Source organism: Scyliorhinus canicula, chromosome 3 (assembly GCF_902713615.1).
Source record: "Scyliorhinus canicula chromosome 3, sScyCan1.1, whole genome shotgun sequence".
NCBI lineage: Eukaryota > Metazoa > Chordata > Chondrichthyes > Carcharhiniformes > Scyliorhinidae > Scyliorhinus > Scyliorhinus canicula.
In genome coordinates this window covers 209111007-209122499 of record NC_052148.1, presented here as the reverse complement: position 1 = coordinate 209122499, position 11493 = coordinate 209111007, and positions in this window count along the sequence as shown.

The window sequence follows — 11493 nt, the reverse complement described above, 5'->3', positions numbered from 1 at the left end:
TGGAGAGCTGCGTGCCAGAGGTAGTCGCAAAGGATCAGATGGGCTTTGTCAAGGGCAGGCAGCTAACATCGAACATCAGGTGCCTGGTGAACATGATAATGTCTCCATCCGGGGAGAGAACACCAGAAGTGATCATCTCCCTGGAAGCAGAAAGGCCTTTGACAGAGTCGAGTGGAAGTACCTCATAGAGGTACTGGAACAGTTTGGGTTCGGACCTGAGTTTACCACCTGGGTGAAGCTACTGTACAGCGCTCCCATGGTGAGCATACGGACAAACACCACCAGCTCTGAATACTTCCAGCTGCACAGAGGCATGAAGCAGGGATGCTGTTATCCTTGCTGTTGTTTGCGCTGACAATCGAGCCATTGGCGATCACCCTCAGAATGGCAAAGGTGTGGAGAGGAGTCCAAAGGGGAAACAGAGAACATAGAGTTTCACTCTACGCCGATGATTTGCTCCTTTACATCTCGAACCTCTAGGACAGCATGAAAGGGATAATGAAACTCCTAAAGAGTTTGGAGCCTTCTCGGGTTACAAACTTAACCTGAGCAAAGTGAGATCTTCCCTGTGAACCCACAGGGGGGAGGGACCGAGCTGGAGGACTGCAGTTCAAACAAGCCCAGACCAAATTCTACTACCTGGGGATCCAAATAACCCACGACTGGACACAGATCCACAAATGGAACCTGGCGAGTCTCGTGGAGGAAGTCATTGGGACCTGCAGAGGTGAGGCCCTTTCCCTCCCAAGGCCTTTTACAACACTGTACACAAACTAATCATGCCATTTGTGTGGGGAGGGAGGGAGGGAGGAAGAACCTGTGGATCCAAAAGAAGGTCCTACAAAGGGAAAGAAACATGGGAGGTCTGGCCCTCCCAAACCTACAGTTCTACCACTTGGCAGCCACAGTAGAAAGAGTGAGGGGATGGGTGAAGGAACCCCGAGCAGAATGGGTGAGGATTGAGGATAGTTCCTGTATAGGGATGTAATTCCATGCCCTAGTCACAACTGCACTGCTATCCTCCCGACAAACACTCGAGAAGCACAGTGGTTGTAGCCACACACTGAACGTGGCACCAAATGAGGCAACACTTCAGCCAAACCAAAATGTCCACCATGCAACAACATCTGCAACAACCACATCTTTACTCCCACAATACTAGACGACATCTTTAAAAGGTGGAGACAGGATGAGGAGAGATTGGCTGTTAGGGATAGGTTCACAGACGACAAAGTAGTGACCCTGGGGGAACTCACAAAGAGGTTCCAATTGCTAAAAAGAAATGAGCTAAGACACATACAGGTCAAAAACGTCCTTTGTAAGGAAACATCGACATATCCTCCCATATCAGGACACTGATTAGTCGAAGAACTGCTGGACGTTGGCTACCCAGGCAAGGAAAACTTGGTGGAGGTACACTTCCCCCTGGACAAGACAAGGGAAAAATGGGAGGAGGAACTAGGCATGGAAAGAATGCTGGCTCAAAGCACTGCACAGGGCCAACTTCACCTCCACACGTGTAGGGCTCAGCACAGCACAGCTAAAGGTGGTGCACAGAGCGCACCTAACCAGAACCCGAATGAGTGGGTTCTTTCCAGAGGTGGAGGACAAATGTGAACAGGGCCTGCCCAGACATGCCAGGTACTGGACAACCTTTTTGAAGCAATGTCCAGGGTTGTGGGAGTGAGGGTAGAGCCAAGCCCAAAAGTGGCAGTCTTCAGGGTCTCAGACCAGCCAGGACTCTTCATGGGGAGAGGGGCCGATGCTATTGCCTTTGCCTCCCTAATTGCTTGCCGGAGAACACTGTTCGAGTGGCAATCAGCAGCAAACTGGCTGACCGACCTGGCAGAATTTCTCAAACTGGAGAAAATAAAATTTGCTATCGGAGGGTCGGAAGAGGGCTTCCACAGGACGTGGAAGCCGTTCTCCAACTTGTTTCAAGATCTGTTCATAGCCAGCAATCAATAGAGTAAGAGGGAGGTGGGGAGACATAAGCGAGTCGCGGGATAAAGTTGCAAAGGAACGAGGGGGGGGGGAAGGACAGGGAGGGGGGAGACATATATAATGAAATCGAGAGGACAAGGGACTATCTGTAAATACACCCCCAGGCCAAACAGGCAACTGCAACAAAGATACACCATTCAAAGGGGGGCTCACGCCCACAGCAGGAGGGAAAGCATTTGCATCTAAATATCTATTCTGACTTCTGCCTGTCTTTTTACCTCTTATTTCTTGCTTGTGTTTGTTTCTTTATTCCTCAGGTCGGCGCGGTTATGTAAAATGTAACATATAGCATATGAGTTGTGAAATACAAAATGTGAAAACCCAATCAAAACACTTTAAAAATTCAACATAAGTTCAAAGAGGGAACTCCACTGAATGCCATCAAATCAGTTGCAAGCTATCCAATCACCAAAGGAAATAAATAACTATGCATTGAAAGTGGGAAAGGATTCCTCCCAACCCGTTCCAACTTTGAGTTCACCTGAGAACTGACCTGGCCTCACAGCTTACTGAGAATCCTTCACTTCAACAGCGTTACATTTCAACTTTAAAACATCATTCCCACCTAAGAACCTGCCCCAAAAGAGGCAGATCATTAAGAGTTGCAACCATAGTGTATTTACATTCATCTGGATCTAATATGTGTGAAATGTGTGTTTGTACTGCGAATGAGTGAGTGGTCGCATTTTAAGTTCTGCGGCAAGCGTAATAAATAACATCCTTTATTTTTAAACTCAGAATAAAAATTGCTGCTGGAAATTATTTAATTGGGATCCTACCCTGAGGGTAGGAAAACACACCCATCCTACGCAAACATACTGATCACAGGCAGTGAAAAGAAACACATTCATTCTGTATGTTACAATACGTACATTCAAATAGTACCAGTCAGCTGAATATCGTAATGAACACAGCAAGAAAGGTATCAAGCTCGCGTGTGCTTTAGAGATGTGGTGCGAATATGGACAGCATGTTGTACAGTTCTATGTATATATGAAGTGGGATTGGGCAACTTTCAGGAAACAGAAACAAATAATAGTAAAACAAGAAGTGATAAAAAATATTTTCTTGTTGGTTTGAACCAATGCGGTTAACAGATTAATCATATGTCAAGTTTGCTCTGGTAAAGGGGGGGCATGGTGATGCAATGGTTAGCACTGCTGCCTCACGGCGCTGAGGTCCCGGGATTGATCCCGGCCCCGGGTCACTGTCCGTGTGGAGTTTGCACCCCCGTGTCTGTGTGGGCCTCACCCCCACAACCCAAACGTGCGCAGGCTAGGTGGATTGGCCCTTCTTAATTGCCCCTTAATTGGGGGAAAAAAAATTGGGTATCCTAAATTATAAAAAAAAGTTTGCTCTGGTAAGCACACTCAGCCAAACTGCTCAATGCGATACAATGTTATCACTCAAGTCCAACCTGATTTACCATTTCAAAGTATTTGGAATAGCATCAGGTATCTAAGCAATTTGCTTTCCCTGTCCTACAAGCTGCCAGGGCCTGTCTATTCTGGCAGACTTGCCACTGTGTCTTTTAAAGACTAGCTGACTTGCTCTTGCAGAGAGCCAGCACAGATGTGACAGGCTGAATGGCCTTCTTCTGTGCAGTAACCATTCTATGATTCTGTGGCTCTCTTGCATGCCAGCAAACAGAGCTGGTCAATTGCAGGATACTGGCAAAAGTAGGAAGTGTTCCCTGGCAGCTTTGATTCAGGGCTACGGTGTATGCTGTTAAATTCTCAACATCAGTGTCATCTTTCATATTTCCTCTGAAATTAAGTTATTTTCTGATGTGGGCTTTGAAGATATGGATGTGAAAGAATTATGTATTAAGTTATGAAATATGTTTTTTTTTTAAATAATTTTTATTGAGAAATTTTGATTTTATACAACAATAACGCACCTTAGTAAAATAACGAAAATAACAATAATATTAACAATCATATACATTCGCCCCATCCCCATGAACAACCCAGCATTTTAACAACAACGCAAATTAACACACTATAAAGTTACAGAATAAACACTACAATAATGCACCCCCGGGTTGCTGCTGCTATTGACCCAGTTACCTATCTCTGAGCCAGGAAGTCCAGAAAAGGCTGCCATCGTTTATAGAACCCTTGTATTGATCCTCTCAGGGCAAATTTGACCTTTTCCAATTTTATAAATCCCGCCATGTCACTGATCCAGGTCTCCACGCTTGGGGGCCTTGCATCCTTCCATTGTAACAGAATCCTTCGACGGGCTACTAGGGACGCAAAGGCCAGGACACCGGCCTCTTTCGCCTCCTGCACTCCCGGCTCCACCCCAACCCCAAAAATCGCGAGTCCCCACCCTGGTTTGACCCTGGATCCAACCACCCTCGACACCGTCCCCGCCACCCCCTTCCAGAATTCTTCCAGTGCTGGGCATGCCCAGAACATATGGGCGTGGTTCGCAGGACTCCCCGAACATCTGGTGCACCTGTCCTCACCCCCGAAGAACCTACTCATCCTAGTCCCGGACATATGGGCCCGGTGCAGCACCTTAAATTGGATGAGACTAAGCCTCGCACATGAGGAGGAGGAGTTGACTCTCTCCAAGGCCTCCTCCCAAGTCCCGTCCTCTATCTGCTCCCCGAGTTCCTCCTCCCATTTAGCCTTCAGCTCCTCCACTGACGACTCCTCCACCTCCTGCATTACCTTATAGATGTCAGACACCTTCCCCTCTCCTACCCACACCCCCGAAAGCACTCTGTCCATCGTCCCCTGCGAGGGCAGCAAAGGGAATCCCTCTACCTGTCGCCTAGCAAACGCCTTTACCTGCAGGTATCTGAACATGTTCCCCTGGGGAAGGCCAAATTTATCTTCCAGTTCCCCCAGGCCCGCAAACCTCCCGCCAATAAACAGGTCCCTCAATTTGCTGAAGCCCGCCCTTTGCCATCCCCTGAATCCCCCATCCGTGTTCCCCGGGATGAACCGATGGTTGCCACCCAGTGGAGCCTCCATCGAGCCCCCTGTTTCCCCCCGATGCCGTCTCCACTGTCCCCAGATTCTTAGGGTCGCCGCCACCACCGGGCTCGTGGTAACCCTCTTGGGGGAGAGCGGCAACGGTGCCGTTACCATGGCACCCAGGCTTGTACCTCTACATGACGCCATCTCCATTCTTTTCCACGCCGCCCCTCCCCCCTCCATCACCCATTTACGCACCATTGACACATTGGCTGCCCAATAGTACCCCAGAAGGTTGGGCAGCGCCAGCCCGCCTCTATCCCTTCCTCGCTCCAGGAATACCCTCCTCACTCTCGGAGTCCCATGTGCCCACACAAAGCTCAGAATACTGCCGGTCACTCTCCTAAAGAAGGCCCTGGGGATAAATATGGGCAGGCACTGAAAAAGGAACAAGAACCTCGGAAGCACTGTCATTTTGACGGACTGCACCCTCCCCGCCAACGACAATGGCAGCATGTCCCACCTCCTGAACTCCTCCTCCATCTGATCTACCAGTCTGGTAAAGTTATGCTTGTGGAGAGTCCCCCAGTCCCTGGCCACTTGCACCCCCAGGTACCTAAAGCTCTCCCCTGCCCGCCTAAGCGGGAGCCTACCAATTCCTTCCTCCTGGTCTCCAGGGTGAACCACAAACACCTCGCTCTTGCCTAAGTTTAATTTATAACCTGAGAAGGTCCCAAACTCGGCTAGTAACTCCATCACTCCCGGCATCCCTCCCACCGGGTCCGCCACATACAGTAACAGGTCGTCAGCATACAACGACACCCTATGTTCCTCTCCACCTCGCACCAAGCCTCTCCACCTCTCTGAATCTCTCAATGCCATCGCCAGCGGCTCGATTGCCAGTGCAAACAATAAGGGGGACAAGGGGCAACCCTGCCTGGTCCCTCGGTAAAGCCGGAAGTACTCCGACCTCCTCCTATTCGTAGCCATGCACGCCATCGGGGCCTCATATAGCAGCCTTACCCATCTAATGAACCCTTCACCAAATCCAAACCTCCCCAACACCTCCCATAGGTACCCCCACTCCACTCTATCGAAGGCCTTCTCCGCATCCAGCGCCACCACTATCTCTGCCTCCCCCTCAATCGCCGGCATCATAATGACATTCAGCAATCTCCGCACATTCGTGTTCAGCTGCCTTCCCTTCACAAAACCTGTCTGGTCCTCATGCACAACCCCTGGCACACAGTCCTCTATCCTGGTGGCCAGGATTTTTGCCAGCACCTTAGCATCCACGTTGAGGAGAGATATGGGCCTGTATGACCCACACTGCTGGGGGTCCTTGTCCTTCTTTAAAATTAACGAGATCAGCGCCCGTGACATCGTCGGGGGCAAAGTCCCCCCTTCCCACGCTTCGTTGAGTGTCCGCACCAGCAAGGGGCCCACTAGGTCCACGAACTTTTTATAAAATTCCACCGGGAACCCATCCGGCCCCGGTGCCTTCCCTGACTGCATCTGCCCGATCCCCTTAACTAGCTCCTCCAGCTCAATCGGCGCACCCAGCCCCTCCACCTTCTCCTCCTGCACCTTCGGGAAAGAAAGCCTGTCAAGGAACCTCTCCATTCCCCTCCTCTCCCCCGTTGGCTCCGACTGGTACAGTTCCCCGTAAAAGTCCTCGAAGACCTCATTCACCTCTACCCCCTTCCGCACCACATTCCCACTCTTGTCTCTCACTCCAGCAATCTCCTTAGCCGCATCCCGCTTACGGAGCTGATGAGCCAGCATCCTACTCGCCTTTTCACCATGTTCGTACACTGCCCCTTGTGCCTTCCTCCACTGTGCCTCAGCCTTTCTAGTGGTCAGCAAATCAAATTTAGCCTGCAGGCTGCGCCTCTCCCCCAACAGTCCCTCCTCTGGTGCCTCTGCATACCTCCTGTCCACCTCCAGCATCTTTCCCACCAGTCTATCCCTCTCACTCCTCTCGCTCCTCTCCCTGTGTGCCCGGATGGATATCAGCTCCCCACGAATTACTGCCTTCAGGGCTTCCCAGACCATCCCCACCTGAACCTCCCCCGTATCATTCACCTCAAGGTGCCCCTCAATACTTGCCCGGACCCTCCGACACACCTCCTCCTCCGCCAAAAACCCTACATCCAACCGCCACAATGGACGTTGGTCTCGCACCTCCCCCATTTCCAACTCTATCCAATGCGGAGCGTGGTCAGAGATTGCAATGGCCGAATACTCGGCCTCCTCCACTCTCGGAATCAGTCCCCTACTCACCACGAAGAAATCTATCCGAGAGTAGACCCTATGTACGTGGGAGAAGAAAGAGTACTCACGTGCCCTCGGCCTCACAAACCTCCATGGATCCACTCCACCCATCTGATCCATAAACCCTCTCAGTACCTTGGCCGCCGCCGGCCTCCTACCCGTCCTAGAGCTGGACCGATCCAGTGAAGGATCCAACACCGTATTAAAGTCCCCCCCTATGATCAGACCTCCCGCCTCCAGATCCGGGATCCGTCCCAACATACGCCTCATAAAGCCCGCATCGTCCCAATTTGGGGCATACACACTAGCCAGTACCACCTTCTCTCCTTGTAGCCTGCCCCTAACCATCACATACCTACCCCCCTTATCCGCCACCACCTCCGATGCCTCAAACAACACATTTTTCCCCACCAGAATCGCCACTCCCCGGTTCCTCACATCCAACCCCGAGTGGAAAACCTGCCCCACCCATCCCTTCCTCAGGCGGACCTGGTCCGCCACCCTCAGGTGGGTCTCCTGAAGCATTGCCACATCCGCCTTTAGCCCCTTCAGATGAGCCAGTACCCTTGACCGCTTCATCGGCCCATTCAACCCTCTCACATTCCAGGTGACCAACCGGATCAGAGGGCGTCCCGCCCCCCTCCCCCGTCGGCTAGCCATAGCCCGTCGACTGCCCGCCCCAGGCCAGCATCCCCTGCTCGACCCCGTCCCCATAGCGACAACCCCTCACCTCTGTCCCCCCAGCCCCCACCAGCTCCTTCTTGACCCTACCAGCAGCAACCCGGTATTCCCCTTTCCCCCCTCCCTTCCCCCCCAGGCTAGGAACCCTCCCAGCCGCGAACCGTCCTCCATTGTACTTCCGTGGGTCAGCTAACTTCTGCTGACCCCGGAAACTCCCGCCAATAGCCCGACCCCTCCCGAAGTGGGATCATCCCCCAATCTATCCCTCCTCCTGGCACCGCTCCAGCGCGGGGAAGAACCAGTTAAGGCCCCACCTCCCCCGTCACCATCTCCGCCCCCCAGCCCCGCAGCGCGGGAAACCAGAGGAAAGCCCGCGCTTTCGCCCTGCCCCACCACACCCTTCTGACGCAGCTCCCAAATATCAGCCCCCCTTCATACCCCCACTCCGACATAGAATACAACATACCCCCCCGACCCTCCCCGCAAGATACACAGCCCAAACAATGCCCCAAGCACAAAAACAAAAACATAGCAGAACAACCCCCCCCGTAAATAACCATATCAAAATTGCAAAAGTACTAAAACAAGAAGAAAAAAACAGAAGAAAAAGAGAACACAGCAACAGCCGAATCCAGCACTAATATCTTACAGCCGACCTCGCAACCCCCAACCCCTAGTTCAAGTCCAGTTTCTCCGTCCGCACGAAGGCCCACGCCTCCTCCGGGGAATCGAAATAATGGTGCCGGTCCAAATAAGTTACCCACAGGCGCGCGGGCTGCAACATTCCGAACTTTATCTTTTTTCTATAAAGCACCTCTTTCGTCCGATTAAATCCGGACCGCCGCTTAGCCACCTCCGCACTCCAGTCCTGGTAGATCCGCACTACCCCATTCTCCCAATTGCTGCTCTTCACCTTCTTGGCCCAGCGCAGCACGCAGTCCCGATCACTGAACCGGTGGAACCTCACCAGCACCGCACGCGGGGGTTCATTCTCCTTAGGCCTCACTTTTACGGTAATAACACTCTGGTATACTCTCAGACTCCTCTTCCGTATATGCTTTCTGATATATCCGTTTTATTTCTACATCTCTCTGTTGTAACTCCGCCAATTTTCCTGAACCTCCTGGCCAGTACTCTGTGTGCTCCCTCCAGCTCCAGGGGTAGATGGAGAGACCCGGCCCCCACTAGCGAACCCAGCATTACAGCCACATAGGCTGTCAGGTCCGATCCCTCCAGCCCCTCCGCAAGGCCCAAGATCCGCAGGTTTTTCCGCCTCATGCGGTGATCCAGCTCCTCGAAGCGTTCCTGCCACTTCTTGTGGAGTGCTTCGTGCCGCTCCACCTTACTCACGAGGACCACGGCCTCCTCCTCTCGTTCAATGGCCTGCGTCTGCAACTTCTTGATGGCAGCACCCTGGGTGGACTGAATCTCTGACAGCCTTCTGTTTGTTTCCTGCAGAGAGCTCAGTACTTCATCCTTGAATTCTTTAAAGCAGCGCAGGAGATCAGTTTGTTGTTTCTGGGCCCAGAGTCTCCACTCCTCTGGAGCTCTGTCGGTGGCCATCTTGGATCCCTTCCCCCGTTTTTTCTGAGGAGCTGCTGCTGTTTTTTCCACCTTTCCACTCCGAGTTCGAGGCATGGACTGCAGGGAAAGTCGTTCAGCACACCTTCCCCCACCGGGAGACGTCGAAAAATTTCCGTTTTGGGCTCTCAAAAGAGCCGAAAAATCTCTTTAAAACGGGAGCTCCCACATGTGTGGCTTATTGCTGCATCACTGCCACCGGAAGTCCGAAATATGTTTTTTTAATTGTTCCAGACTGATTAATAATCCATCTCCAGAACTTAGAAATTGAACATTATTCATTTGGTGCACAGAAAATAATTTTGAATAAATAAAATTGCACACCATTCTGCCAAGACTTTGCTAAGTAATGAGCTAAATAATTAAGAGTCGTATTCTGGGATAACTTCAGTAAATTACTAATTATTTCTTATCTATGAATATTGTTTGAAAATATCAAAAAGCAGTATCTGAAGCCACATTGATTAAACATCCTGTGATGTCTTGATGAGAAAATGGAGACATGTACATATGCAGGCGGATGAAAAGTGGGCAGAAGTTCATCAAGTAGTATTGCCGGTAGGGTATTGAAAGGAGGTGTTGCGAGTTGCACATGAGGTACCAGTGGGAGGTCATTTGGGATCAGGAAAACTCAAGCTAAAATCCAGAAACATTTTTATTGGCCTGGACTACATAAAGATGTAGTTAAATGTTGTCAATCATGTCACACATGTCAAGTGATAGGGAAACCTCAACCAGTGATAAAACCAGCGCCCTTAATACCCATTCCAGCATTTGAGGAACCTTTTATGAGGGTCCTAATTGATTGTGTAGGACTGCTTCCTAAAACAAATAGTGGGAATCAATATCTTTTGACGATAATGGATGTGTCTACTAGGTTTCCAGAGGCCATTCCAGTACGTAATATTACAGCTAAAAGGATTGTGGAGGAGTTACTTAAATTCTTTACTAGATATGGCCTACCTACAGAAATTCAATCAGATCAAGGATCAGATTTTACTTCAAAGTTATTCAAAGACGTTATGGATAGCTTAAGAATAAAACAATTTAAATCAACTGCGTATCATCCAGAATCGCAGGGAGTGTTAAAAAGGTGGCATCAGACATTAAAGACAATGTGGAGGGCGTATTGTCAAGATTATCCAGAGGATTGGGATAAAGGAATTCCATTCGTATTGTTTGCAATTAGGGATGCACCTAATGAGTCTACCATATTTAGTCCTTGGAACCTGGGACCTCGGCACCGCTTAACCCAGGCGGGCTTAAAAGAAAAAATCCAGGAGAACCGGTCTCGGTGCCAAAACCTAGGAATCGTGGGGCTGCCTGAAGGTATGGAGGTGAGGAATCCCATGGAATTCGTAACGGCGATACTTGGGGAACAGATCGGCAAGGTGGCCTTCACCAAGCCCCTGAAGGTGCACCGTGCCCACAGGTCACTACAGCAGCAGCCCAGAGCTGGGGAACCTCCACAGGCAATAATGGTAAAGTTCCACAAGTATCAGGACAATGAGCAAATGCTGAGGTGGGCGAAAGGTGCTAGAGGGTGCTAGTGGGAAGGACATTCCATCCGCTTGTATCAAGAAATTGGGGCAGATGTGGCCGAGCACCATGCCAAGTTTAACAGTGCCAAATCCACCCTGTACAAGGTGCTTTACCCTGCCGAGTTATGGGTCACACACCAGTGGAAAAAGTATTATTTTGACGTCTCGGAGGAGGCCCACAAATCCGTCCAGATTAATGGTCTGAGCAGGAAGCGATAGCGCACATGGGCTTGATTGTGAGTGTCAAGAGCCAAGAGGGCTCAGAGATGAGGAGATGATGGGGGCAGGGGGAGAGAGAGGCATAGGGGGTTAAATAGGGGAATCTGGCCAAGAGAGGAGTACAGGGAAGGAGGAGGCCACAGCAAACCTCCCGGGAGGAAGGGCGCATCTGGCAGGAGGGAGAATAAAGACAAAGTCAGGGCAAAAGAAGGGGGGAGGGGCAGAGGCCACAGCAGGTTATATCCTTATGGGCACCTCCATGA